The 26,694-nt window shown below is 44.5% G+C and overlaps 2 protein-coding genes and 1 pseudogene across 2 annotated transcripts in view; 2 read left to right on the top strand and 1 right to left on the bottom strand.

Annotated features, from left to right (window-relative positions):
* The window catches only part of LOC126414100 (mannosyl-oligosaccharide glucosidase), a 413,842-nt gene that overhangs the window by 184,767 nt on the left and 202,381 nt on the right, over window positions 1–26,694 (top strand). The gene's annotated exons all lie outside the window — the stretch shown is intronic.
* Window positions 1–26,694, bottom strand: part of LOC126414146 (protein neuralized) — an 860,420-nt gene that overhangs the window by 687,877 nt on the left and 145,849 nt on the right. The window lies entirely within an intron of this gene.
* LOC126419732 (5S ribosomal RNA) lies at window positions 6,537–6,654 on the top strand (annotated as a pseudogene).

Below are 26,694 nucleotides of genomic sequence, written 5' to 3'. Positions count from 1 at the left end.
TTACAACAGCGTACTACACGTCAGTATCGGCTAAACTGAGGAAGCACACTGCCAGGACGCGACCACAACTTTCTCGGACTACGTGGCGTCTTCATCATGACAACGTGCGGCCTCACGTTGCAAATCATGTGCGGTTTCTGACTCAGTTCAACATTACCGGTGTACCGCATCCGCCTTATGGCCCCGATCTTCCACTAAAGGCAAAGATTCGGCGCATTCTACACTACTGGCTATTAAAACTGCTACTTCACGAACATGACGTGCTACAGACGCGAAATTTAACCGACAGGAAGAAGATGCTGTGATACGCAAATGATTAGATTTTCAGAGCATTAAAACAAGGTTGGCGCCGGTGGCGACACCTACAACGTGCTGATATGAGGAAAGTTTCCAAACGTTTACTCGTATACAAACAGCAGTTGACCGGCGTTGCCTGGTGAAACGTTGTTGTGATACCTCGTGTAGCGAGGTAATACGGAACGCCGTGCTGGATCCCAACGGCCTCGTATCACTAGCAGTCGAGATGACAGGCATCTTATCCGCATGGCTGTAACGGATCGGGAAACCACGTCTCGATCCCTGAGTCATCAGATGGGGACGTTTGCAAGACAACAACCATATGCAGGAACAGTTCGACGACGTTTGCAGCAGCATGGACTATCAGCTCGGAGACCATGGCTGCGGCTACCCTTGACGCTGCATCACAGACAGGAGCGTCTGTGATGGTGTACTCAACGACGAACCTGGGTGCACGAATGGCAAAACGTCATTTTTTCGGATTAATCCAGGTTCTGTTTACAGCATCATGATGGTCGCATCCGTGTTTGGCGACATCGCGGTGAACGCTCATTGGAAGCGTGTATTCGTCATCGCCATACTGGTGTATACCTGGCGTGATGGTATGGGGTGCCATTGGTTACACGTCTCGGTTACCTCTTGTTCGCATTGACGGCACTTTGAACAGTGGACGTTACATTTCAGATGTGTTACGACCCGTGGCTCTACCCTTCATTCGATCCCTGCGAAACCCTACATTTCAGCAGGATAATGCACGACCGCATGTTGCAGGTCCTGTACGGGCCTTTCTGGATACAGAAAATGTTAGACTGCTGCCCTGGCCAGGACAATCTCCAGATCTCTCACCAATTATCTGGTCAATGGTGGCCGAGCAACTGGCTCGTCAAAATACGCCAGTCACTACTCTTGATGAACTGTGGTATCGTGTTGAAGCTGCGTGGGCAGCTGTACCTGTACACGCCATCCAAGCTCTGTCTGACTCAATGCCCAGGAGTATCAAGGCCGTCATTACGGTAAGAGGTGCTTGTTCTGGGTACTGTTTTGTCAGGATCTATGCACCCAAATTGCGTGAAAATGTAATCACATGACAGTTCTAGTAAAAGATATTTGTCCAATGAATACCCGTTTATCATCTGCATTTCTTCTTGGTGTAGAAATTTTAATGGCCAGTAGTGTAGTTGAGAACTCTGAAGCAGTGTTCAAGAAAAGTGAGACGGTTTTCAAATACCTGACAGAGAATGGCCTGCACTACGTGTTCGAGGACAGGTAGTGACATTATAGAAATTGCATTCAAGTGAGAGGAGTACTATGAAAAAGATCATATAAACGTTGAATGGAGTAATAAACATTTGTCAAAAAAAAGTTTCAATCTTTGTTGATTAGCTCTTGTAAATGTGAACCTCTGTGTTTTAACGGTTGAGGCTGATGATCAGACGTTACTTGACCGTTGCAAAGATGACTGTACAGTACATATAACATGGCTACACATCGACTTTCTGGCAGATGTACTGAGGCGACAAATGTGATGAGATACGTCCTAATAGAGTGTTGGAACTCCTTATTCCCAGCGTAATGCAGCAACACGACTAGGCATGAACTAAACAAGTCGTTAGAAGTCTCCCGCAGAAATATCGAGACTTGCTGCATCTATAGCCGCCCATAATTGCGAGAGTATTGCCGCTGAAAGATGTGGTGCACGATCTGAACTACGTCCCATAAATGTCCATTGGGATTCATGTCATGCCATCTGAGAGGCCAAATCACTCGCTCAAACTTCCCAGAATATTAAACTTCCGGACAGATTAAAACTGTGTGCCGGACCGAGACACGAACTCGGGACCTTTGCCTATCGCGGGCAAGTGCTCTACCATCTGAGCTACCCAAGCACGACTCACGCCCCGTCCTCAGAGCTTTACTTCCGCCAGTACCTCGTTTCCTATTTTCCAACCTTCACAGAAGCTCTCCTGCGAACCATGCAGAACTAGCACCCTCGAAGAAAGGATATTGCGGAGACATGGCTTAGCCACAGCCTGGGGGATGTTTCCAGAATGAGATTTTCACTCTGCAGCGGAGTGTCCGCTGATATGAAACTTCCTGGCAGATTAAAACTTGTGTGCCGGACCGAGGCAAAGGTTCCGAGTTCGTGTCTCGGTCCGGCACACAGTTTCAATGTGCCAGGAAGTTTCATATCATCGCACAATCCGCTGCAGAGTGAAAATCTCATTCTGCTCAGCATATTCTTCAAATCAATCTCGAACCGTTGTTTGGGAACGTGAAATCCATGAATGGCTGCAAATAATCTCCAAGTAGCCGTACATAACCATTCCCAGTCAATGAGCGGCTCACTTGAACCAGATGAGCCAGTCCATTCCAAGCACAGCGCACACTATTATGGAGCTACCACCAGCTTGCACAGTCCTTGTTGACAACTTGGTTCCATACCTTCGTGGGATCTGCGCCACACTCGAACCCTACCATCTGCTCTTACCAGCCGAAATCGGGACTCATCTGATCAGGCCATGGTTTTTCAGCCGTCTAGGGTCTAACCGATATGGCCACGACCCCACGAGAGGCGCTGCAGGTGATGTCGTGCTATTAGCAAAGGCACTCGAGTCGGTCGCCTCCTGCCGTAGCCCATTAACGCCAAATTTCGCCGCACCGTCCTGCCGGATACGTTCGTCGTGCATCCCACATTGATTTCTGATTTTGTTTTACGCAGTGTTGCTTGTCTGTTAGCACTGACAACTCTACGCAAACGCCGCTGCACACGGCAGTTAAATGAGAGGTAATGCCTAAAATCTGGTATTCTCGGCACACTCTTGACATTTTGGATCTCGGAATATTTAATTCTCTAACGATTTCCGAAAAGGAATGTCCCACGCTTCTAACTCCCACTAAGACTCCGCGTTCAAAGTCCGTCAATTCCAGTTGTGAGGCAATAATCACTTCGGAAAACCTTTTCACACGAATCACCTGAGTACAAATGACAGCTCCGCCAATGCACTGTCTATTTATACCTTGTGTACGCGATATTACCGCCATCTGCATATGTGCATGTCGCTATCCCATGACCCTTGTAAGCTCAGTGTAAGCTGCTTGCACAGTAACGTAGTTTTGTGTTCGTCACGGGGTTGACTGCGGTGAGTCTCCAAATCACCGGAGTGCCGGCCTCGAACTCCACCATCAGAGCGATTCTTTTCGATGTATGTTTCCATCCAACAGCCGTAACTCTCGCGCTGACCGTTACGTGGCTACCGGCGAAATAGAAACGACAACCGTTCGGTACTCGCTGAAATCAAGCATCGCCGCGTGGGATTAGCCGAGCGGTCTAGGGCGCTGCAGTCATGGACTGTGCGGCTGATCCCGGCGGAGGTTCGAGTCCTCCCTCGGGCATGGGTATGTGTGTTTGTCCTTAGGTTAATTGAGGTTAAGTAGTGTGTAACCTTAGGGACTGATGACCTTAGCAGTTAAGCCCCATAATATTTCACACACATCTGAACTTTTGAAATCAGCATCCCAATGGTGAGAGGCAAGGGGGCTCACCGATATCCCGCATAAAGATCTGAACAGAAAACTACTACATCCACGTCGTTGTTCCAGGATCACGCTAAACGTACGAAGTTCCTAGCCAGATATTGAAACTAATAACCGTATTGTATTATACAATCAATTTGGTAACACTAAATTTCGAACATACATCTCAACCGTTAGAGCATAAAGCTGTACATTTTAATCGCAAATGAAATGTAGAATCAAATACATCGGTTCTAATAGAAAAAAGGGGCACACATGATTTTTATCGATTACAGCGCCATCTACCACGAATGGAAAGCAATGGTTTGAGTAAACCGTACCTATTTTTTAGCGTAGAATGCGAATATGCAATAAAAATGGGGGTTCCCATTTGAAAATACAACGTTGACCCCGCCCATGGAGGAGTGGTGGTTAGGAGATGGCCACTTGTAGCACAGACGTATGAAGGGCTTATTTCAATAGTGGTACAAGTCCATTTTTGTTCATTTTGAGATACAGAGTCCTAAAGTTAAATGAGGGCTGACAAATCTGCAGTTGAGGTACCAGAAATATTCAAGCATATGGCTTCTTGCTAGAGATGAACCATTCTTTCTGTTTGTTTGGATCATTAATTTCAGAAGCACTATAGGCAGAAAAGTGGAGGTAATGGACTTGTAGCACTATTGAAATAAGCCCTTCATATAAGCCCTTTAGTAATATTAAATTTTGGCCCGGAACGTCTTTTTCGTGCGGTGCGTTCATTTAGAGATATTCAGTTGTCTCAAGTTAAAACAAACAGTCCGTAGGCCTATATGATGAAGTGGAGCCGCTGATCCGAATGAAGAAGAAGACTGTTCTTCTTGACAAGCAACAGAAGGAACCCTCATTCAGTCTCACTACCTTTCATACACACGGTAGCATAAACATAACTATGTGTAAAGCTCTGGTCTTGTATTGCTTATCTACAGGCATAGTCAATGAATAAAGTTGACAGAGAATACGCAATTGGCCGGCCGCGGTGGCCAAGCGGTTCTAGGCGCGTCAGTCCGGAACCGTGCGACTGCTACGGTCGCAGGTTCGAATCCTACCTCGGGCATGGATGTGTGTGATGTCCTTAGGTTAGTTAGGTTTAAGTAGTTCCAAGTTCTAGGGGACTGATGACCTCAGATGTTAAGTCCCATAGTGCTCAGAGCCATTTTGAATACGCAATTAAAGAATATAGGGGAGAGAGGGAGGGAGAGAGAGAGAGAGAGAGAGAGAGAGAGAGAGAGACAGAGAGCGAGAGAGAGAGAGAGAGAGAGAGAGACAGAAGACAAATCATTATTCAATGCAGGCATGTGCCGTTAGATAATTACCACAGATTCGTGCGTGACTTACGATTATTTTAGGTTGAGGTGTTACCTGTCTAGTTTAGATAATGATTGACATTCTCTGACATCCCATTATAATTAATGTTGTGACCCACTCACTACGGCAATATTTTGTATTTATAGGCATTAATGATGCTCCGCTATTATATGAGCCTCGTTATTTGCGTATGTGTTGAAATGGCAAGATTTAATAATGTTCTGGAATGTAGTACAAATACGTACACTTCCGCAGCCGGCAATGACCTCGTTGAAATCCTTCTGGACTGAGTTTATGCCCTGGTGAACACCACCGGGAACCTCGGACATTTTGTTATTTATATTAAATATTGTATAAGATGACGCAGCAGTACATCCTGAAAGATTTTAATGGATTCTAGAATGTCATACCGTTGGTAACAGTCTTGCGTAATTTCAGTAATTTCAGCATTTCCGTTGTAACTCTATATTCATCGATATTTTTTGATCTCTCAAATTTTCCAGAACTCATTCATCTTCTCCCCACATTGTCTTCTCGTTTTTTTTCTATTCATGTTGTTCTTGACTTCTTATATCTTTTGTTGTGAAAGTCTTCTGAATTTAGTATCTTACTCCTGCTTTTTGTATTTTGCCGATTATGTAATGTTGCTTCTTTCTAGCTCTTCCCTCATTTCCTAAATCCATGCTACTGTTGACTTTCTTTTGCAGAATTACAGGAACATTTGTTTCGTTAGTCTGCTCTCATTCATTCGTTTGCCATTACTTCTGATATTTTCCGAATATTTTGGTAGATCTCCTCATTACTCCTCATTTTCCACCCATCTGTAGCTTATTCTGCACTCGTAACTCGTTTTTCAAATATCTGTATTCTCGTCATTTTTTTCTGTTTTACGTCTTTCCTTAGTTGCTTTAAAATTCGTGGAGGTATGTTCCGTCTATGCAACGAATTGAAGGCAGTTTACATATTGCCATACGCATTTCGTTTCTTTTATTTGTGAAGGATCTTCGGTGGCGATTTCCAGCGCTGTTAACTCATGCGTGTGGTTCAAATGGCTCTGAGCACTATGGGACTTAACATCTGTGGTCATCAGTCCCCTAGAACTTAGAACTCCTTAAACCTAACTAACCTAAGGACATCACATACATCCATGACCCAGGAAGGATTCGAACCTGCGACAGTAGCAGTCGCGCGGTTCCGGACTGAGCGCCTAGAACCGCTAGACCACCGCGGCCGGCTCATGCGTGTGGTCCTGGAGATGTATTCGTTAGTTTCCGTTCTCCAGCTGGCCGATTTCCGGCGTTCTTTCGTCCACATTTGATTCAACACATTGCATCTATCACTTGCACTTTCCATTTTATGATCAACATATGTGTATGGAGGCCAACGGCCTTGCCGCAGTGGTAACACCGGTTCCCGTCAGATCACCGAAGTTAAGCGCTGTCGGGCTGGGCTAGCATTTGGATGGGTGACCATCCGGTCTGCCTAGAACTGTTGGCAAGCGGGGTGCACTCAGCCCTTGTGAGGTAAACTGAGGAGCTACTTGATTGAAAAGTAGCGGCTCCGGTCTCGGAAACTGACCAACGGCCGGGAGAGCGGTGTGCTGACCACACGCCGCTACATATTCGCATCGAGTGACGGCTGTGGGATGAGGATGACACGGTGGCCAGTCGGTACCTTTGGGCCTTCATAGCCTGTGCGGGAGAAATTTAGTTTAATTTTATATTTGTACGGAAAACACGCATATGTTGATCACAAAATGAAAAGTGCAAGTGACATATGCGATGTGTTGGATTAAATGTGGGCGAAAGAACGCCGGAAATCGGCCAGCTGGAGTATGGAAACTGACGAATGCATCTCCAGGACCACGCGCATCTGTTAACAGTGCTGAAAATCGCTACTGAAGATACTTTACAAATAAAAGCAGCGAAACGCGTTGGCAATAAACAAACTGCCTTCAATTAGTTGCATAGACTATCAGACCAATTGTGTGATTCGATTGAAGAGTTCCTAGATAACAGAACGCAGCATGTCATTCTCAATGGAAAGAAGTCTTCTGAAGTAAGAGTGATTTCAGGTGTGCCGGAGGGGAGTGTAATAGGACCGTTGCTATTCACAATATACATAAATGACCTTGTGGATGACATCGGAAGTTCACTGAGGCTTTTTGCAGATAGATGATGCTGTGGTGTATCGAGAGGTTGTAACAATGGAAAATTGTACTGAAATGCAGGCAGGGAATGGCAATTGAATCTCAATGTAGACAAGTGTAATGTGCTGAGAATACATAGAAAGATAGATCCCTTATCATTTAGCTACAAAATAGCAGGTCAGCAACTGGAAGCAGTTAATTCCACAAATTATCTGGGAGTACGAATTAGGAGAGATTTAAAATGGAATGATCATATAAAGTTGATCGTTGGTAAAGCAGATGCCAGACTGAGATTCATTGGAAGAATCCTAAGGAAATGCAATCCGAAAACAAAGGAAGCAGGTTACAGTACGCTTGTTCGCCCACTGCTTGAATACTGCTCAGCAGTGTGGGATCCGTACCAGATAGGGTTGATAGAAGAGAGAGAGAAGATCCAACGGAGAGCAGCGCGCTTCGTTACAGGATCATTTAGTAATCGCGAGAGCGTTACGGAGATGACAGAAACTCCAGTGGAAGACTCTGCAGGAGAGACGCTCAGTAGCTCGGTACGGGCTTTTGTTAAAGTTTCGAGAACATACCTTCACTGAAGAGTCAAGCAGTATATCGCTCCCTCCTACGTATATCTCACGAAGAGACCATGAAGATAAAATCAGAGAGATTAGAGCTCACACAGAAGCATACCGACAATCCTTCTTTCCACGAACAATACGAGACTGGAATAAAAGGGAGAAGCGATAGAGGTACTCAAGATTCCCTCAGCCACACACCGTCAGGTGGTTTGCGGAGTATGGATGTAGATGTAGATGTAGATAGACGGAATATATCTGTATTCTAACCAGCATACAGCTGATTATTATTTATTGTTACGGATAGATTTAATGTTCCACACGGGCATCATTCATGCTCGTCAGTTTTGTAAAACAGGTTAAAGATTTTACCATCGAGAACCTACATCGGCGAAAGTTTAGGCACATGGGCAACTAAGAAGCGAAACAGCCTAACCTGTCTCTGACAGAAGTTTGTTAAGTGTTGACGGGTAACACGAACTTGGCCGCGCAAGTTCCCTTTTGCAGTGGATTCGGCTGGGAAAGCTGATCGACAGCGTGTAGCTTCATCCTCCTCTCCCGGTGCAGACAGCAAAGGCGTCAAGTTTTAATAGCGCAGCCGCGAAGACCGCGAACTCGTAGCAACGACCGTAACGAGTTCTCCGCGGGCGGAAGGAACGCTCCTGACAAGTTCATTAACTGAGGTGAAACGGCGCCACTGAGGCTCCCGGGGAGGCAGCCTCGTGCCACTGGAACAGCAGGTCTTCCAGGCGAGTTACGGCAATGTGGTTAGTCTCCTCTTTCCCGATAATCTCGCCACAGGGGTCTACCCCGAACCCGCATGTCGCCCTGTGGGTTTGCTGCTAGGCCCATTGTGTCAGCCGCAAAATATGTTCGGAAGCTCGCACGGAGAAATACGGCGGCGATAGTGTGCACGGAAGCACCTTCGGTTTATTTATGGGGAAGGTTCGGCAGATACGACGGCGGTTGCTGCCTGTCTCTGGGGCGTAGAATGCGTGGCTTTAAGTAGTATCTTATAGCCTTCTCTTCCATGTCGCTTACGATGCGCAGGAGAGAGGATGCAGCACATGCAGTCGAATTAACATAAAAAAGAAAATGTAAATAAAACTCCCTGGCGTATTAAAACTGTGTGCCGGACCGAGACTCGAACCCGGGACCTTTGCCTTTCGCGGGGAAGTGCTCTACCAACTGAGCTACCCAAGCACGACTCACGCCCCGTCCTCACAGCTTTACTTCCGCCAGTACCTTGCCTCCTACATTCCAAACTTTACAGAAGTTCTTCTGCGAACCTTGCAGAACTAGCACTCCGCTGCAGAGTGAAAATCTCATTCTGGAAATGTAAATAGCTACTTCAAATATAAACAGCTTACAACGTGACAGCGATTCTGCTAGAACGTTTGCTTTCCGAAATTGCTTTTTTATTTTATTTTTTCCTCTGTATAAAGCAAGTTTAGATTTAGGCAACAAACTGAAATTGGCGAAGCTATTTTTATACTCATTATTTTACCACCGGTAAGACCAGAAATAAACAGGGATACGCACATATTTTTTTAAAGACGAACCATGCTAGTCCTGATTGCAAGAAACTATTCAGGATCTTTTAAGTTATACACTTTGAGCGCAAGATATAAGATAAATAACAAATACATACAAAGCACAAAACAAGAATTATAAATTAGTGGGCAAAAGGAAAATCTAAAATTATAAATAGGTTTCCAGGGAGCTTCCTATCACTATATTAGTTTAATAGTTTCACAGAGAAAGTCGTGAGGATATTCAAAACAAACACATCCGAAATAAAGGTGTGTGCTATTCCCAGATGCTGTATAAGATTTGCAAATGACATTACTAAGTTGAAAAACGTGTGCAGGCTATAAATCTGCAATATTTTGAAAATAAAATAACGAGCTTAAGGGAATCGGGGTGGACTACTTCCGAAGATGAGTCGTTGTACCTCTTAAAGCTCTCAATGCACGTCAAGGAATATTTTGCTTCACATATTATATATCTTAATCAACATTGGTGTAAATTTTCAGGGTCCTCGGACATCAAAATATAAAATATAGATAGTTAATAAATATTAAATTTTTAAGTACAAAAATACAGTCCTTTCCAGGAACCATTTTCTCAGAAAATATAAATGCTATTTTGATGAAACTTTACATGTGATTTGCATCGCATATTCTTGTGAAGTGTGGGGAGAATTACGCCTTTAGTACACATAGTACATCTATTTTAACACTGGTGGTTTGATAAAGAAATTATTTGAAAATTGTACAGTTTTTCTCTCACAAAGCATCATATAATATCTGACGTACGAACTTCAAAGGTGTATAAGTTGTGACAAATATACTGTGGATTGTTAAAAATAGCTGTGTCACATCTCAGTGATATATCTCTTACAGTTTTTGAGAAACTGGTTCCTAAATAACAAGAAATGTAGTTTTTAGCAGTACTTATTTAAAGAAATATTCTTCTTGTTTTTGTTACCTCAAAACATTATAGGTCCGTAATCATTTTGATTGGCACCCTCCTTTGGAAATTTGTGCTAAGGTCTTAGGACCAAACTGCTGAGGTCATCGGTCCCTAAGCTTAGGCACGACTTAATCTAACTTAAACTAACTTACGCTAAGGACAACATACACACCCATGCCCGAGGGAGGACTCGAAACTCCGACGGGGGAAGCCGCACGGACCGTGACAAGGCGCCTAAGACCGCGCGGCTACCCCGCGCTGCGCACCCTCCTTTGAAGTATTTCCTGCACTCCTGCCTCCTTAGAAGAACGCTCTCGATCTGCGTAGAAGCCCCGCTTTCATCAGTCTGGCGAAGAGCTTCGGCAGCGTCCATACCAGACTTTACTCCAAGTTCATAGAAAACTTTTGTCCCGGTTATGGCTCCACTACTGAATTACCAGGCTGTATCATACACTCCAAGTTGCGTAGTTTTTAGTTGAATAAACGCAGTTTTTGGCAGACGCTCCTGTACACAGTTCAAAGTTTTGTTCAAGTTTTCAGGAGGATCTCATTACTAAGTTCCTTATACAGAGTTTTTATTGCATGAATGACAGCATCAGGAAGTGTGTGATTATACTTGCAGTTTCACCAGCAACAGCAGCCCTTGAAAACCACACCATGATCCACTCTCTTGAAGGCACAGGGTATTTTGGGGTTTGTGTTCGTTGACGCTTTATGCAACAAGCAAGCCCCTACTGCTACTTTCACAATTTCTATATCATTTGCATTACTTCTAATGGCATTATCATGACATATTTGAAAAAGACATATTTCTTTTTCTTTAAGTCGGCCAGCCCCATTATTTGTCACTTGTGACTCCATTTTTGCCCACGTAGTTGTGACTTCCGTTTATGCAGCCTTATTCCCACCGTTTTCAAGAATTTCCCTACACACTCCAATTTTACAATTTCATCTCCATCATCATTGGCTTTGATTCATTAACGTTCGTGCAAGCCTTACAGTCACCGCCGCCAGGTTATTGAAAACAAAGCTCACAACGTTCGTGTACCGATCGTCTGAAAAGTTCTGCAACACCCTGGACTTCCACACCTCCACTAGGCCCAACATAGTTTTTGTCACATTTATGATTAGTCACTTCATTACTAAACCCTCGACACTAGTTTTAGGACCTAACCTCTTCATCAATAACTTCACTGGTATCAACTGATGTGGCAGCAACAACACCATGATGAGAGGTGTGTCCACGTTTCTGTCAGGTCCCATCGACAGCTACACAAATTCCATTCACTCGATCGTTTGTTGACTCAGCTTCTTGTGCAGCAATTCTCATACTTCCTTCACTTACGTCTTTCAAGTTTCTCAAAATTATATCAAAGTAATTGGAAAATTTGGTTGGTGGAGATTGGCATATCCAGCATTCCACACACGGCGAGGGATTTATTCCAAAAAACAGGAACTGTCGACTGTACATTTAGACGAGAAAGACATTGTCATTAAACTGATGTTTACCTGGAAAACTGGAACTCAAAACAGTTCACTCCGCTCGATCATAGCTCAGGGAAATAAGAGACGGTAACAACAGTGTTCAATAAGCAGAACGCAACGTCACGGGAACCGCTAAACGACGTATTTTTTCAGCTTTAAGGAGTAGGCGAAAATGAAAAAAATGCTACGTAGGGACTGGCAACCTAGCGTTCAAAATTATCGATTGATAATTACCAGTAAAATGATGGCCGTACCAACGTTGCAATGTGAAGCATTTTCTCCCAACGGTGCCGTTTAGATTCTTTCATGGCTCTCACACAATCCAATGGAGGAATGCAACAGCCGCGGTGGAGAGGGCAATTAGAAAAAGCCTCGGCCATGAATGTAAAAAAAAAATTCATGAGCTCTCTTAATGCCGCCAAGACAGTTAACTCCGTCGTAAAGCTAGGGCGACGGCGCGGCGTCGCGTGAAGCTGAGCCAATTTCCCGATTAAGGCTACCTCGCTAATGATTCTTCCCCCATTAAAATTCCAATTTATGTCACCGCCTTTTAGAATCCGTGTACCATGGACAGCAGCAAGCTCTGAAAGCCGTCCAAAGTGGTATGAAACCGGAAGTTTTACGGTTGACGACATTTTTCTTCACCTGGTCATAAGAGCAATTATAGGTTGGCGAACGATGCTAATTGCAATGCCGTTCCCCTCCTCTCCGCTTCAAAAATAATTAAGAGTACTTGATGCGCAACTCTCGCCATGGTTATTACTTACACGCTCCGTTCCCTGTTGGCGCAGTAAATTATTTACTTAATTGATAAAATTACTTCTGTCTCTGCCCAGTTATTAGGTCGTACACTAACACTTAGAGCGAACTAGAACGACAGCGGTTAAGGTAAGAGAAAAGAACAGTCGTACGCCACTGTTGGCTGGGAAACATGGCAATATATGTTTAGTTGCCAAATCGAAGAAAGTTTTCCTTCTTCGCGCGCAATGGCCTCTTCCCACGTGGTGTTTAAAATGCGGCTTAAAAGCATCTTATGTAAATTGAAGGTGGAGGGCGACAAAGGAAAGGAACTAATGATATCAGCCTGCCTCGGGACTTTATGCGGAAGCAGCGGCGACGAGTGAAAATGTGTGCCGGACTGGGACTCGAAACCGGGATCTGCTGCTTACCAGGTGGATGTGTTAACCACTGCGCCACCCGGACACATTGTTTGCCGCAAATGCACAGACTTTCTCGGCACGCTCCCTGGCCGACCCGCACTCTCACCTAGCGCCATCTTTGCGAAGTCTCTTTCCATATCCTCCATGTTCATACTTTTAGATTCCCACTGGAGGTCGAACGTAAACATGCATCCGCACTGTAGGTTGTGGATGCATTGTCCATCTTTCGGACATATCCGAGTAAACAGACACAATGCATTCATTGCTGGGTTCGAGTCCCAGTCTGACACACGTTTCCACTAGTCGCCGCTTATTCCGCCAAAGGTCCCGATGCTGCTGATACCATTAGTTCCTTTCCTTTCCTTTCCTTTCTCCCCCCTCCACTTTCACTTTACACACTATGCATCACAGCTGCGGATCGAGTGTGGTGTCTTTTCTTACGGACATTTCCAAAAGAACAGACACCACTCATTTATGCAAATAATTGTATTGTTGAGTCTAGGTGACTGTGACTGATGCGTGTGCCCTCGTATTTGAGTTTTATGATGATGAAAGTAGGCTGAATGTGAAACCCGCTGTCAGTGCGTGGTTACTCCCCTCGAATAGCACAAAGGCTGTCTTAACGTCGGACGGCTCCATATCAACAGTAGCACACGTCCTCACTTCATGAGACACTGCGAGGTGGTTTCCCTACGATTCTAACTCGTTACCTCCGAGTCGAGTTGTACGCACAAGTGTGCTTTAGCAACCCCGGTCAAAGACGGATAGACTTTTGGTTAACGGGTTCGAACTTGAGAGGACACACGATTTTTTTATGGTTTCTCTAGATCGCCAACGGCCTTGCCGCAGTGGTAACACCGTTTCCCGTCAGATCACCGAAGTTCAGCGCTGTCGGGCTGGGATAGGTGATCATCCGGTCTTCCGTGCGCTGTTGGCAAGCGGGGTGTACTCAGCCCTTGTGCAGCATATTGAGGAGCTACTTGATTGAGAAGTAGCGGCTCCTGTCTCGGAAACTGACATACGACCGGGAGAGCGGTGTGCTTACCACATGGCTCTGAGCACTATGGGTCTTAACATTTGAGGTCATCAGTCCCCTAGAACTTAGAACTACTTAAACCGAACTAACCTAAGGACATCACGCACATCCATGCCCTAGGCAGGATTCGAACCTGCAACCGTTGCGGTCGCGCGGTTCCAGACTGAAGCGCCTAGAACCGCTCGGCCACTCCGGCCGGCGCTTACCATATGCCCCTCCATAACCGCATCCCGTGACGTCTTTGGGCTGAGGATGAAACGGCGGCCGGTAGGTACCGTTGGACCTTATGGCCTGTTCGGAAGGATTTCTCTACGTCACTCAGACGAATGACGGAATGTGCCCCAAGTAGGTTTCTCCCTTTATTTTATTATGTACCTTGCCAGAGCCCTTTCCTACATCTAACTAGGCACATTTCTTACACAGACGGAAAAAAATTGCAACATAAACAATTAATGCAGAGCAACGGAATTTCGGGAATACATCTATCTAAGTTCCATATTTAAGTGATTAACACTGCAAGATCACAGGTTAACGTAAGCATCAGATGACACAGGTGAAATGCTAGTACATTAATAGCCGGTATAACCGACGATATGTTTAATGTAAGTATATCAATGAGCATGCATTTTGTAGCACGGGTGTTGGATATCAATTTGTTGGATGAAGTTCCACACCTGTTGCGCTCGCTCGCTGAATACAGGGGCGGTTAACGCTGTTTGTGGATGACGCTGGAGTTGTCGTCCGCTGATGTCCAACATGTTATCGACTGGAGACAGATTCGGCGATCGAGCAGTCCAAAGAAACATGTAGGCGCTCTGTAGAGCATGCTGGGTTACAACAGCGGTATCCTGTTGGAAAACACCCCCTGGAATGCTGTTTATGAATGGCAGCACGGCAGGTCGAATCACCAAGTGAGTCCAATTTTGCACTCAGGGTGCGTGGAAAACCACGAAAGTGCTCCTGCTGTCTAACGAAATTGCACCCTAAGCACAAATCGAGGTGTAGATGTACTGTGTCTAGCATGCAGACAAGCCCTTAACTAGCCTCCTTCCAATAAACACACGGCCATCACTGGCACCGAGGCACAACTAGCTTTCATCAAAAATCACAACAGACCTCCAACTTGCCCTCCAATGAGATCTCGCTTGACACCATTGAAGTCGCAAATGGGGATGGTTTAGTGTCAGTGGGTGGCACCTCACAAGGCGTATTGTTCGGAGGTGTCTTATTGTATGCCCCGTTTCATTGCCCTTGGTGGCAGACCATCCTCAGCCTACATTCCATCAAGATAATGCCCGATCTCATACGGCGAGAGTTTCTACTGCTTGTATTCTTGCTTGCCAAACCCTACCTCGGCCAGCAAGATTGTCGAATCTCTCCCCAGCTGAGAACGTTTGGAGTATTATGGGTTGGACCCTCCACTCAGCTCGTGATTTCGACGATCAAACGCGTCAGTCGGACAGAATTTTGAACGATATCCCTCAGGAAGACATCTTACAACTCTATCAATCAATGCCAAGACGAATAGTCGCTTGCATAGTGCCAGAAGTGGACCAACGCGTTACTGACTTGCTCAGTTTGTGAACATCTTTATCTTGAATAAACCATCATGTTTTTCTGAAACTGTAATTTGATCGTCTGCACATCCACATCGTAATTCACATCTACCGATTTCCGTCCCAGTCGGATGCTTTCTCGTGGTGCGTTTTCTTTGTGTGTGTGTGTGTGTGTGTGTGTGTGTGTGTGTGTGTGTGCACGTCTGTGCGCGCGTGTGTGAGTGTGTGTGTTTTAGAAAGTTCGGCTTACCTCCACGAGTTTTACCCGCCACACTTCCTTTATTAGGAAACTGATAAATCCTTGATGCATCAGCATGTGTCCTAACAAGCATTCCTTCTTAAGAGGAGTTTTATCATAAATTCCAGAATTGAGATTTTCTCTCTGCAGCGGAGTGTGCGCTGATATCAAACTTCCTGGCAGATTAAAACTGTGTGCCGGACCGAGACTCGAACTCCGGACCTTTGCCTTTCGCGGGCAAGTGCTCTACCAACTTGGGCAGCTCAGTTGGTAGAGCACTTGCCCGCGATAGGCACAGGTCCGGAGTTCGGGTCTCGGTCTGGCACACAGTTTCAATCTGCCAGGAAGTTTTCTATCATAAATTATTTTTCTGCAATTCTGTTCAGTATCTCCACATTCATAACTCGATCTACGTACCAAAACTTCAGCAGCATTCTTATGTACCACCAAATTTCAACTCACCACTCAAATACGTTCAGAAAGAGCTTCCTGACATTAAACGTAATATTAGATGTTAATATATTTTGGATTTTTAAAAATTCTTTCCCCGCTATAGTCAGTCTGCATTTTATATACTTTCTGCTTCGGCCATTGTCAGTAACTTTGCGCCCCAGGAAGCCAAACTCATCTACTATTTCTAGTGTCTCATTTCCTACTCTAATTCCCTCAGCATCGCCTGATTGAATTCGATTACATTCCATTATCCTTGCTTTACTTTCGTTGACGTTCACTTTATAACACCTTTTTGGATAAACTGTACATTCCTTTCAATTGCTGCTAAGAGTCCTTCGCCGTCTCTGATAGAAAAATATTGGCAAACCGCAAATTTTTTATTGCTTATCTCTCAACTTTAATACCTTTTCCACACTTCTCGTTGGTTTCCCTGAGAGCCTGGGCAATGTACGGACTGCGTAACACCGGAGATAGGCTACGAGCTGTCTCACTCCATTCTTAAGTACTTCTTCCCTTTGATATCCTTCAACTCTTATAAGTGCCATTTTTGAGTTTCACATTAATACTGTTATCATCTTTTAATCAACTCAAGTAGTCCACGGGTGTACCGCCGGTCCATAGTGTCCAACGGCGGCCGTTGGACACTATGGACCGGCAGTACATTCGTGGACTGTTCGAGCAAGAAATACGCCGGGAGAAACTGAAGAATCACATCTTTTAATCAAGTTATTTTAACAATCTGACCTTTTCTTATATACATATAATACACATCGAAACGCCAAAGAAACAGGCAGAATACGGCCCTGGGGTTGTCAACGCCTACATAAGACAAGTGTCTGGCACAATTGTTGGATCGGCTACTGCTGCTACATTGGCAGGTTATCAAGATTTAAGTGAGTTTGGACGTGGTGTTATAGTTGACGCACGAGCGATGGGGCACAGCTTCTCCGAGATAGCGATGAAGAAGGGATTTTCCCATACGACCATTTCACGACTGTACCGTGAATATCAGGAATCCGGTAAAACATCAAATCTCCGACATCGCTTCGGCCGGAAAAAGATCCTGCAAGAACGGGACCAACGACGACTGAAGAGAATCGTTCAAAGTGACAGAAGTGAAACCATTCCGCAGATTGCTGCAGATTTCAATGGTTGTTGTTGTTGTTGTGGTCTTCAGTCCTGAGACTGGTTTGATGCAGCTCTCCATGTTGCTGTATCCTATGCAAGCTTCTTCATCTCCCAGTACTTACTGCAACCTACATCCTTCTGAATCTGCTTAGTGTATTCATCTCTTGGTCTCCCTCTAAGATTTTTACCCTCCACGCTGCCCTCCAATGCTAAATTTGTGATCCCTTGATGGCTCAGAACATGTCCTACCAACCGGTCCCTTCTTCTCGTCAAGTTGTGCCACAAACTCCTCTTCTCCCCAATTCTATTCAATACCTCCTCATTAGTTATGTGATCTACCCATCTAATCTTCAGCATTCTTCTGTAGCACCACATTTGGAAAGCTGCTATTCTCTTCTTGTCCAAACTATTTATCGTCCATGTTTCACTTCCATACATGGCTACACTCCATACAAATACTTTCAGAAACGACTTCCTGACACTTAAATCTACACTCGATGTTAACAAATTTCTCTTCTTCAGAAACGCTTTCCTTGCCATTGCCAGTCTACATTTTATAGCATCTCTACTTCGACCATCATCAGTTATTTTACTCCCTAAATAGCAAAGCTCCTTTACTACTTTCGGTGTCTCATTTCCTAATCCAATTCCCTCAGCATCACCAGATTTAATTTGACTACATTCCATTATCCTCGTTTTTCTTTTGTTGATGTTCATCTTACATCCTCCTTTCAAGACACTGTCCATTCCGTTCAACTGCTCTTCCAAGTCCTTTGCTGTCTCTGAGAGAATTACAATGTCATCGGCGAACCTCAAAGTTTTTATTTCTTGTCCATGAATTTTAATACCTACTCCGAATTTTTCTTTTGTTTCCTTTACTGCTTGCTCAATATACTGATTGAATAACATCGGGAAGAGGCTACAACCCTGTCTCACTTCCTTCCCAACCACTGCTTCCCTTTCATGCCCCTCGATTCTTATAACTGCCATCTGGTTTCTGTACAAATTGTAAACAGCCTTTCGCTCCCTGTATTTTACCCCTGCCACCTTCAGAATTTGAAAGTGAGTATTCCAGTTAACATTGTCAAAAGCTGTCTCTAATTCTACAAATGCTAGAAACGTAGGTTTCCCTTTTCTTAATCTTTCTTCTAAGATAAGTCGTAAGGTTAGTATTGCCTCACGTGTTTCAACATTTCTACGGAATCGAAACTGATCTTCCCCGAGGTCGGCTTCTACCAGTTTTTCCATTCGTCTGTAAAGAATTCGCGTTAGTATTTTGCAGCTGTGACTTATTAAACTGATAGTTCGGTAATTTTCACATCTGTCAACACCTGCTTTCTTTGTGATTGGAATTATTATATTCTTCTTGAAGTCTGAGGGTATTTCGCCTGTCTCATACATCTTGCTCACCAGATGGTAGAGTTTCGTCATGACTGGCTCTCCCAAGGCTGTCAGCGGTTCCAATGGAATGTTGTCTACTCCCAGGGCCTTGGATCGACTCATGTCTTTCAGTGCTCTGTCAAACTCTTCACGCAGTATCATATCTCCCATTTCATCTTCATCTACATCCTCTTCCATTTCCATAATATTGTCCTCAAGTACATCGCCCTTGTATAAACCGTCTATATACTCCTTCCACCTTTCTGCCTTCCCTTCTTTGCTTAGAACTGGGTTTCCATCTGAGCTCTTGATATTCATACAAGTGGTTCCCTTCTCTCGAAAGGTCTCTTTAATTTTCCTGTAGGCAGTATCTATCTTCCCTCTCGTGAGATAAGCCTCTACATCCTTACATTTGTCCTCTAGCCATCCCTGCTTAGCCATTTTGCACTTCCTGTCGATCTCATTTTTGAGACGTTTGTATTCCTTTTTGCCTGCTTCATTTACTGCATTTTTATATTTTCTCCTTTTATCAATTAAATTCAATATTTCTTCTGTTACCCAAGGATTTCTATTAGCCCTCGTCTTTTTACCTACTCGATCGTCTGCTGCCTTCCCTACTTCATCCCTCAGGGCTACCCATTCTTCTTCTACTGTATTTCTTACCCCCATTCCCTGTGATGGTGGGCCATCAAAAAGTGTCAGCGTGCGTACCACTCAAGGGAACATCATCAATATGGCCTTTCGGAGCCGAAGGACCACTTGCGTACCTTTGATGACTGCACGACACAGAGCTTTACGCCTCCCCCGAGTCCGTCAACACCATGGACTGTAGATGACTGCAAACATGTTGCCTGGTCGGACGAGTCTCGTTTGAAATAGTATCGGGTGGATGGAGGTTTTGGGTGTGGAGACAGCCGCATGAATCCGTGGACCCTGCATGTCAACAGGGGCTGTTCAACTGGCGGAGGCTCTGTAATGGTGATGGGCGTCTGCAGTTGGAGTGATGTGGGACCCCCGATACCTGTAGATACGACTCTGACAGGTGACACGTACGTAAGCATCCTGTCTGATCACCTGCATCCATTCATGTCCATTGTGCATTTTGACAGACTTGGGCAATTCCAGCAGGACAATGCAACGCCCCACACGACCAGAATTGCTACTGAGTGGCTCCAGGAACACTCTTCTGGGTTTAAACACTTCCGCTGGCCGTCAAACTCCCCAGACGTGAACATATTAAGCATATATGGGATGCCATGCGACGTTCTGCTCAGAAGATATCTCCACCCCCTCGTACTCTTACGGATTTATGTACAGCCTGCGGGATTCATGAGGTTCGTTTGAGCAGTTACCAGACAGCGCCAGACAACAGGCTGTGCTGCGCATGCGCAGCTACGATGACGTAGGCAGCCCGTGCTTGGTGCTTGCTCTCCTCATACGCTTTTCGTCGCATTTCTGGTGGAATTTGTGCGTGGTGGGGCATCACGTGACTATGTGCAGCCCTGCGGCATGTTGTTGAGAGGACATGCAGAGTTGTACTTAGAGCAATTGTTTTATCATATCCCGCCCAGATAAAGAATGCAAATAAGGAAGCAGTTCTTGGCAAAATATCATTTCAGAATTAGACTCCACAGCTCGAAGTACCATAACATGTTGCTATGGGGTGAATTTGACAGATTTTTTTTTTTAATTCGTACTCTGCAATGTTATTATGCAGCATTTCCAACAGGTTTACATCCACACAAGACTGCAAAAAGCTGGTAGGATGGAATACAAATTTCTTGAAAAAAAAGAAGACAGAAACAGTTTCTTGTGTAGCTTACACCGGAATAAAGGACAATAAATTTCATGACTATTTCAAAATGTGCAAAAAATTAAAAAGGTTGACTGTGAGGCAAAGACACTGTACAACTGACAGTTTATATTCTACTTTAGGATTAAATATGAAGCCATGTGCGGAGTTAAAACGATGAAACACGGTATGCTGCCAGTTTACAATTTACCATAGAATGGCATTCTATAAATTTAAGACGTAAACACAAATTAAGAAATAACTTCAGGCCTAGAGGAAGTACTAGACAAGTGCCTTGTGATCGAAAAACACTTTCACAGAAGGCAGATTTGTAAAATTCTGCTACAGCTGTCATTATATTTGAAACAAAATATTTAGATAAAATCTACTGACCAAATTTGCTTACTTAGTCAACTTCTAGTAAATTTTTACGTATGTTCGTACGTATGTAGCATTAAGAGATCTTACAGTGTCATAAAAGGAACAGGACATCAGAGACTACTCGAGCCAGCTCGGAATTTCATAAACCAAACTAAAATACTTCATTCCGCTCTAACTGCACATTTCTATGCCCAGATGCACTCTGAAGTACCTGATATTCAGCTTTTCATGTGGTTTTCGTGATACCAATTTTCTCGGAGGCCCAGTACTGTATTCTCGTGTTTGGTTCTTTATTATGGTATAATGTCATTCGTCCCAGAAAATGATAATTTGCACTTGAAATTGAACGAAGTTGAAAGTAGCCAATAGTGCGGAATCAAACACTTAATTTCAAATAAACTAACTGCCTCGGCGGAAAAAAAATAGAAGCAAATTTCTCTACAAAACAGACAGAAATAGCTTCATTAAGACATTAATGGTTGATTGCTAATAACGTGGAAATAATATAAAATCAGAAAATTGAAACTCCAAACTTATTTCGGTCTTTCATAATTATGAGAATGTATATTAATTCACTGGATGGCTCCTGGTCACAGAAATCTGTTTTGATTTCATTTGACGTAGGAGCTGTAAACGAAGAGACCAGAAGTATTACGAAGACTCGAAACATATACACGGGTCACGTGGGGAAGGATCTCCCCCCCCCCCCCCTATAACTCAGCTTGTTCTGCGCATGCGCGGGTCTGGTTGCTTGGGCGCGCCGGAAAAATTTTTCCGGGTAGCATCTGGCTACTTGATGCTACTGCTCATGCAGCAAACAGCCACGCTTCAAATAGCCAGAAGCGGGAGGAAGGCACTGCTCACGCGAATTCAGCTCTGCGCATGCGCACGAACCCGCTGGCAACTACTCATACGAACCTATGGTGTGAATTCCCTCCAGCACTGCTACAGACATTAGTCGAGTCTATGCCACACCGTGTTGCGGCCCTTCTGCTTGTTCGCGGGAGCCCTGCACGATATTAGGAAGGTGTACCAGTTTCTTTGGCTCTACACTGTATTATGATCAAAAGTATCGGGTCGTTCAAGAGATCTCAGTGACTATTCACTGGATGCCACCTGAATGAAGAAATCCATCAGAGACATTTCAACCCTTTAGAAGCTACAAAAGTCGACTGTTGGAAGAGGGAAGGAACACGAATATAAATAAAGACTAGGCAGACCTCGTGTACTGACGGGCAGAGACGGTCGATATTGCGGAGGGTAGCTGTACGAAATCGCATGAAACCAGCGGAAGGAATCGCTTACGATTCGGAAGTGCTGCCAGCAGTTATGAGGGTCATGACCCTCCACGTCAAAACATTTCACTAATATCGTTTGTTTCCAGAATGAATTTTCACACTTTTGTGGAGCGTGCACTGACTTGAAACTTGCTGGCGAATTAAAACGGTATGTCGGACGGGGACTCGAACATGGGACCTTTGCGTTTCGCGGATAAGTCCTCTGCCGACTCAGCTATCCAAAAGTGACTCACGGCCGGCCCTCACAGCTTCACTTCCGCCAGTACCTCTTCTCCTACCTTGCATATTTCACAGAAGCTCCCCTGCATACCTTCTGAAACTAGCACTGTTGGAAGAAAGGATACTGCAGAGAAATGGCTTGGCCGCAACCTTTGGGGTTAGGATAAGGGATACTGGGCGAAATGAAGCTTCGAGAGCGGGTCTTGAGTCGTGCTTCGATAGTTCAGTCGGTAGGGCACTTACTCACGAAAGGCGGAAGTCCACGGTTCGAGTTTGAAATCGTTGAAGTTTCAAATCGTTTTTAATTTGCATATTACATTAATTTACAAATTTTCAGCTGCTTTCACGGAGAATACAGCATCGTGAGAACTAAGAGTGTCGAAAACAGCAAGAAATTCTAAAAAAATTAAAGGCTTCGTTCAGCATAGGATAATTTTGTAGGGGAGTTCCTGGAGGTCAGCCCGGCAGTATAGGGTTGTGACCTGACTGGGTGTAAATAATATTCCAGCCAAGAAAAGGCGCCCATTTACAGGCTCATCATACCTGCTGACACACTTAAATATGACAATGTTCGTTAATCTACAGGAAGTTAGAGGGGGGGGGGGGGTAGGAGAAGAAGAAGACGCTCTGCTAAGAATAAAATAACCGAAACACAGTCTTTCCGCCGTGCGGAGTGGCCGAGCGGTTCTAGGCGCTACAGTCTGGAACCGCGCCACCGCTACGGTCGCAGGATCGAATCCTCCCTCGGGCGTGGTTGCGTGTGATGTCCTTAGGTTAGTTAGGTTTAATTAGTTCTAAGTTCTAGGGGACTGATGACCTCAGCAGTTAAGTCCCATAGTGATCAGAGCCATTTTGAACAGTCTTTCCAGAAGGTAGGTGAAAACGACAGAAAGATACAGCACCCCTCCCACCAATTTATATCCTCGCATATCAGTAGTCTTATGCTGAAGCGAAATCTTAAGCACAGGTGTAAACAAACGTTTTAAGGGATAACAACAATCGTAATTATTTGTAATATAAAAAGGTATTCGTTAAAGATGAGGGAGATGTCAAGATATACAGGGTTAGTCGCCTAAGACGTAAGAGGGCGGATGAGGATTTACCTACATAGCGTAGGCCGTGCATGCTGCACAGAGCACGGCAACTCGGCCTGCGGGTCGCGCGAGGCGTGTTTACAGTCTGCAGCCGCTTGCGACCGCCTCGACCTTCACTCGAACAATATTTCCCAGCGTCTTTTAAGCGATGTTTGAATCACAATAGCAACATGCGTTACATCACTATACGCGTCTTTTCCAGAGCGTTCGAATGATGGTAAAAAAAAAGTATAGCGTCCCATTTATAAAACATGTACTTGCCTCATTATCTCGGTCAATATAAACGTTGTGATTATTGCGCATGTACCAACGTATGTGCCCCATAGTCAGCTATGATTCGCCGAAAACCGCATGCCGATACGTGCAATCGCCCCCGGAATAATAGGGGTGTTACGTCTTACGCGACTCACCCTGTATATGCAGCTGGAGAGGGTATGGTGGAGGGGAGAGGGAGGGGGAAAACGTACTTTGACAGCCTTCACATCCTCTACTCCCCCGCACCCCCCCTCCCAACAACACGACAGAACCCGAGACGCCCACTTGTATGCTATGAGTACAAGCGTGGGCAACATCCCCGTCGTGTTGCCAACAATAAAATATAAAACGTAAAAGAAAATAATAACTTAATCCACATTGACAATACATCATTTTTTCCATAATTATGATTAATATTTGTCTCATCAACAAGGTTCGAATCACCTGCCTCAAGGACAAACGCCACTGCATTAGCGTGCGGTAGTACCCTGATTCTAGGCGCTTCAGTCTGGAACCGCGCGTCCGCTACGGCCGCAGGTTCGAATCCTACCTCGGGCATGGATGTGTGTGGTCTCCTTAGGTTAATTAGGTTTAAGTAGTTCTAAGTTCTAGGGGACTGATGACCTCAGATGTTAAGTCCCATAGTGCTCAGAACCATTTGAACCATTAGTACCTTGGTACAAAGGCTGGTATCACGTTATATCCTTTGTACCTACTTGCCGTTGTAAACAAGTTTTGGGCGTAAACTAGTACAGAGCTTCAACACGGGTCAAATCTGCTCACACTGTGACGAGTAAGACGACAACAGACAATTTTGTAAAATGCCGGAGATAGTGAAATGGCTCTCAGCACTATGGGACTTAACATCTGAGGTCATCAGTCCCCTAGAACTTAGAACTATTTAAACCTAGCTAACCTAAGGACATCACACACATCCATGCCCGAGGCAGGATTCAAACCTGCGACCGTAGCGGTCTCGCGGTTCCAGACTGAAGCGCCTCGAACCGCTCGGCCACCAGAGGCCGCCCTCCGAGGAAGAACAAACAACAAACAAACACTTTAATACTATTATAATTTGAGATGCAGAAATTAACTATGTATTTAAATTTCACGCATATGACTGTATTGCGCGAGAGAGAGGGAGAAAGAGAGAGAGGCAAACATCTTTGCTGACGTGAGGAAAATAAGCGCCTACTGGCGAGGTATACGCAACCCGCAGAACTAAAGCCCACACACACCTTCCTGCACGACAGCTGGCATCGCAACCGACAATGCAATGGTTCTAGCAAAATGACCATTTATGACATTTCAAATGTCTGTTTCGTCTTAGGAGAGCGTGCAGTTTACAGATATGAATATGTGCATTATGATTATAATAATACTTTTACTTGTTCGTGTCCAAGTATCAAAGCTTTGGGCTACGTCCAATGTTTCCTTGCATCCCCATCATTATTCATCGAGGGTAAATTTAAAGTACAGAATAGTGGAACAACTGTTATAAGCCAGACTAAAGAGAGATGGTTGTAGCCTATCCCCCATGTTATTCAATCTGTTCATTGAGCAAGCAGTAAAGGCAACCAAGGACAAAACTGGGAAGGGAATTCAAGTTCACTTTGAGGTTTACCAATGACATTGTAACACTGTCAGAGACGGCAAAGTCTTGGAAGATCAGTTTAACGGAACGGGTAACGTCTTGAAAATAGGTTACAATACAAATCGACATACGCAAAGCAAAGTGAATAGAATGTAATAGAACTAAATCGGCCTACGCTGAGGGAATGAGACTAGAAAGAGAGAAACTGAAAGTATTATAGTAGATTTGCTGTTTAGCAGCAAAATAAATTAAGATTGGTTCAAATGGCTCTAAGCACTATGGGACTTAACAGCTATGGTCATCAGTCCCGTAGAACTTAGAACTACTTAAACCTAACTAACCTAAGGACGCCACACAACACCCAGTCATCACGAGGCAGAGAAAATCCCTGACCCCGCCGGGAATCGAACCCGGGCGCGGGAAGCGAGAACGCTACCGCACGACCACGAGCTGCGGACCTAAATGAAGATTGCTGAAGTAAAAACGATATAAACTGGATAGTGGCTATAGCAACAAAAGCATTTCTCAAAAAGAGTTTAAGAGTAACGGTATTTGTCCGAAGAGCCTTGTACGGAACTGAAAATTTAAACACCACAGCCAAAAAGACAAGAGAAGATTTTGAAAGACTGATAGATTACTGAATTGAAATGAGAGAAAAGAAATTTATGGCGCTATGTAACTAAAAGGAGGGATCTGTTGATAGGAAACATCCTAAAGCATCAATAGGGCAACGGAAAAAAAATGAGTGTATGTGGGAAGGTACAAACTATAGAGGGGCGAATCAAGACTAGATCACAGTGAAAAGGTTCAGCTGGATGTCAGTTGCAGCAGTTGTGCAGAGATCAAGATAAGACTGACATGTAGAGCCATATCAAATCAGTTTTCGGACTGAGAACCAAAACAAACGTCCGAGCCTGGCATTTTGCCACCGACAAGAAGTAAATGATCAGTTGTCGTTACTGATCAGTTGTCGTTACTAAAACAAATCGCTTGTTTTAAGTGCCGACTGTCTTTGTTTGCAACGCCGTTGAAGGGTCGTCATATTCAGCAGAAGCAGATCAAGATCATACTCCAACGATATCAACCGAACCGAAACAGTCCGCTGGAACTTTCGAAAAGTGATTGTTTGCTAAGTGTTCAAATGGTTCAAATGGCTCTGAGCACTATGGGACTTAACATCTTAGGTCATCAGTCCCCTAGAACTTAGAACTACTTAAACCTAACTACACTAAGCACATCACACACATCCATGCCCGAGGCAGGATTCGAACCTGCGAC

This window comes from Schistocerca serialis, chromosome 1 (genome assembly GCF_023864345.2).
Source record: "Schistocerca serialis cubense isolate TAMUIC-IGC-003099 chromosome 1, iqSchSeri2.2, whole genome shotgun sequence".
Lineage (NCBI taxonomy): Eukaryota > Metazoa > Arthropoda > Insecta > Orthoptera > Acrididae > Schistocerca > Schistocerca serialis.
This window is presented reverse-complemented; position numbering and strand designations above follow the sequence as displayed.